This window comes from Oryza glaberrima, chromosome 2 (genome assembly GCF_000147395.1).
Source record: "Oryza glaberrima chromosome 2, OglaRS2, whole genome shotgun sequence".
Classification (NCBI taxonomy): Eukaryota; Viridiplantae; Streptophyta; class Magnoliopsida; order Poales; family Poaceae; genus Oryza; species Oryza glaberrima.
In genome coordinates, this window is record NC_068327.1 from 13,379,914 (window position 1) to 13,384,472 (window position 4,559).

Here is a 4,559-nt window from a genome sequence, read left to right on the forward strand (position 1 = left end):
ATCAAGGCCAAGCATTTCCATCTCCTTGACGGTGTGCATGCCTCGCTGACGGGTCTAGGGTCCTTCCTCGCTCCAACCCATATTGGAGACCAACTTCTCTATTAAATCAATGGCTCCTCGAACCGTCTTAAAGAAAAAGGCCCCTCCAGCTGCCGCGTCCAAGTGGTTGCGAGACGTGGGAGTGAGTCCATTGTAAAAGTTCTGCAGAATCAGCCAGTCATCCATCCCATGATGAGGACAGGCGGCCACATATTCCTGAAGTCGTTGCCACGCCTCAGGAATGGACTCATCCATCGTCTGCTGGAACTTGAAATCCTTCCGCGAAGGGCATTGGTCTTGCCTATCGGGAATAACTTTGACAAGAATGCCGTAGAGCATTTGTCCCAGGTGTTGATTGTAGCACGATTGGCGTAGAACCACTACTTCGCTTTCCCAAGGAGAGAAAACGGAAACAGCCGCAGCCTGACGGCGTCAGGACTGACTCACTTCACGGTGTACGTGCTGCAGATCTCCAAGAACTATTGTAAATGAGCATTGGCATCCTCGTTAGGCTTGCCACAAAACGGGCTAGCCTACGCCATCGTGATGAGGCTGGACTTCAAATTGAAATCCACGTCTCCCATGTTGATCTGCGGCCCATTGGCCACGTTGTCAGCAGAGGGAGCAGCGAATTCATGAAGGGTCTTGTCAGCCATAGTATAGAAGGTCGGTGGCACTGGTATGGCTGGTTTCTTTGTCGGGAGAGTTTTCTGCGGAGCGACGACTCGCGGTTTGACGCTCCGAAAGAAAGCTTCTAGATTTTCTTTAAAGTTTTTCGGCAAGTTGAAACCAGTCATACACTACCCTGTTTCCACAACAATAGTGAAAACAATCAAGGTTAGCCTGCAAAGGACAGTGATTATACAGAGGTAAATATAAAGTATTAGTATTGGTAATCTCTATTATAAATCTTCCGTGGCAACAGCGCCAGAAATGTTTGTTGGTATTTCTTAACGACATTACTAGAAATATAATTCCCAGCAATGGCGCCAGAAATACTCCTGCTATATTATGGTTACAGAGTTCATCCGCAAGCGCACGGATATACCGTTGTAGCATTTCACCCGAGAATATTCCAAGGGTATCGTATTTATTTAATCCCGTGGGAAGATCATAGTAGAGAGAACCGTACTAATAGTTTATATGTTACTTGTAATAATCATAGTCTAAGCAGGAGTTATAATAATCCATAGGGTAGAGTGACACACAAGCATAGGACTACTCATTCTCATACTAAATTATCTAAGTTAAGTGGAAAGAAAATAGAAATAATCTATTCCTATACTTCTAGTATACATAGTATATACATTCCCGTTATATGATTAACTAGCTAATACCATCTTTCCGATGCCCTTATGGTACTTCGAGAAGCCACCCCTGGCAGCCGAGTTCCATACGATAGCCCGTCATGACCATACAACCAGGGCTAAATACGGAGGAGTACCCTCTCCAGGAAATTAACTTAGGACTATATACACGCAAGAAGGAATACCCGTACTGAGCTGTCACCATCAGCGGCTCACCTCTCATCCGCAGCATATAACCTCAAATAATGATACGCAATAATCTAGACACCACACCTAAACTACCAGATACTACTCTAATATCATCGTCATGACATAGAGTAATTGCAATAGCAAACATTATACCCGTACCTATGCATCTCCCAGATAAACTAGCAGTATAATCAGTATAACATGAACATATAGTAAAGTTGGCATTCTTATACTCGGAAAGTATTTCAATACCAGAAAAGTATAAAGAAGAGTATTCTGAATAAAGTACAAAGCTTACAAAAGAGAAGAGGAGAGCTACTAGAGCCATACCCGAACTCTTCCGAAGACTTCCGGTGTGGACACCCCGAGTATTATACTAGCTAATGCCCAACGCGACCACCACATACTATTGGAGGTGTGGGATCCATACACGCATAAATAGCCACTCGTCCTCAATGTGTCCATGATCACGGTTGACATCTTGTAATATAATAATCAGAATGCCGAGTAGTGAACACAAGAGATAATCATAAGATAGCTTGCTAGTCCACCCCGTCATATGCTTGTCTTACCACACAAAGGCAGCGACCAAAAACATACCCTAGTGACTCGATCCAAAAGCGCTATCCCCAATTATCTCAAGCGATCAAAACCCGTTACTCATGCTTAGCTAGTCCCCGGGAATGCGACTAGCCTCACACTTTCATCACAAGCAATTAATAAACATACAAGTACCATAATAGGGTTAAAGTGCAGCGAGGTACATGACACATAATAGGGTCCAAGGTCCCAACATACAACACATAAATATAGCAGCGGAAGTCTCAAATAGAGTTCATAAGCAAAAGATAAAACCGGTGGTGCCACAACCCCACTAGGGCAAACCAACCGGGCAAGAGCCAAGCTACAAGAGATCACTCATCGCCCATGCCACCCTCGGCAGAGCAATGACCACACAAGAAGCATAACTCATAACCGGTATCCTCACCTAAAACAGCGGCGCTGGGTTAAGTACAAGATTGTACTCGCAAGTCTTACCCAAAATTATATATACATAAGGGAGAGAGAAGTATGCAAGCTTTTGTCACAGCCTGAATTTCCGTTTCAGGATTTACAAATTATTTAATAAATTATTAATAGAATTTATATTAAATGTTCATTAATTTACAAGTGAAGTTAAATGTGGGAAATAAAATTTCCTAAATATAAAGCATGGCTGGATTTAATTTGTATTAAATTATCCATGATTAAATATACTCTCTGAAATTTTCTCAGATTTTTTAGAGCTCAATTCCTAATTTTAATAATACCAAGAATATTTCAGTAATGATTCACACATTAAATTAATCATTAAATGAGCTTTTTCAATTTTATTAAATACTTTGAGTGCCCAATTGTTTTCAAGATTTTTCTTGGAATTATTTGAGCATTGGAAGTATTTTTAACAATTGAAAGATCATTTCAGGGATTAATTTAATTGCGAAAAGTAATTAAAATCCCCTTTTCCTTTTGGGGCCGAAATAGGAAAAGTTCTCTTTCAGTCCTCGTCCATCCTTCCTTCCTCTCTCTGGTCGGCCTTTTCTTTCCAAAGTCAGCTTGTGTCCCTCCTTCAATCGGGCTGTGTAATAGAAGCCCAGCCAAAAGTCTGTTTGGCCTCCCTCACTACAGTGCTCCTTCTTCAACCTCTAGACAGAGCCGACTGTCTACAGCCCATGCACAGTTGCCGCCGCCTGCTCCTACCAAATCCGACCTCGCCGTTGCTCCTCTTTCTAAATTAGTTGCGGGAATGGAATCCCCTCAATCTCCTCTACAATTTCCCCAAGAAATTCCTAAAAGTTTCTATGGAAATCCTTTCAAATTTCGCGGATCAACCTTTCCTTTTTCCGGCGGGAATCCTAAATTTCCCGAGTTTTTCTCGTCGATTTGGGCCCAGACCCGAGCTCCCGTGCCTATATAAAGGACCCCTAGTCTTCCTCTACCCATCCCCTCAAGTCCCGTCTTCCGCCGTCGCCGGAAACGCCCTCCCTGCGCTCGCCTTCTCTCCACCTCCGGCCGCCGGTCCAGCCGCCATGCGCCGTCGCCTCGGCCGTCGCAGGTCGGCGTCGCCACCTCTCTCGGCTCCGCAAGGTCAAGAGGAAGCCCGGCAGCCATCTCCTCAAAGCTGAAGACCACAGGAAGCCCTTCGTCGCCGTTAAGAACAAGCTCGCCGCGGTGTTTTGATCTCCGGCGAGGCCCTGCTACTCCTTCCGTCATCGGCAAGCTTCGCCGCCGCCTCCTTTGGGTTCACAGCTGCGAGGTGAAGGCCTTCCACCCCTCCGTTGCCGCCGCTCGTCGCCGGAAAGTCATCATCATCGTGGACAGTACCTCGTCGCCCTTCGGAGCTCGTCGCCGGCCATCTCCTTCGCTGTCCGTCGTCGCGTAAGTGCTGGTAAGAATCTCCATCGCCTTCTCTACCTCCCGGTGCCCTCCATTTGCTTTATTGTGCCGTGGTTTGCCAGCAACCATCGCTCCCATGCTGTTCACCGGTGAGGTTTTCCCTAGGGCCTTAATCCAATCTAACTTAATCCGTTGTCTATCTAGCATCGTCGTCTCCGTGTGTTGCCGCCGGGTCACCGTCATCGTCTCTCCCTCTCCGATCGCTTTGGTTCGGTGAGACTTCTATCCGTGTTCCCTTGGTTTAGGTTTTAATCTCTCGTTTATGTCATCGAGTAGCCGCGTTGTCGCTGCCATGTTGCCGTGCAACGCTTAGCTGCTGCCCTAGCATCGCCGCTGCGCTAGTCGCCAAGCCGTCACCGTGCCGCTCCCTGCCACAGCCATGCTGCTGCTGCTGCTGCTGCGCGTTGCCGCTTGCCGCTAGCTGCCGTTTGGCCGATGCTCGTGCGTGCCAAGTCGCTGCCGTTCCGCTACTGTAGCTACCGAGCCGCCTAGCTGCAGCTGCTTGTCGCCTTGCCGCGCCGCTGTCCTAGAGGCCTAGACCTAGCCGCAGCTGCTGTTGTCCTGCTGCAGCCGCCGCGCCGCTGTCGT

General features: G+C 47.0%; 1 non-coding gene across 1 annotated transcript; it reads left to right on the forward strand.

The window, feature by feature from the left end:
• Positions 1 to 223: 223 nt before the first annotated feature.
• LOC127764889 (small nucleolar RNA R71) lies at positions 224 to 329 on the forward strand. Its single transcript, XR_008016027.1, has one exon. It is a non-coding gene; the product is annotated as a small nucleolar RNA R71 (small nucleolar RNA).
• Positions 330 to 4,559: the final 4,230 nt, after the last annotated feature.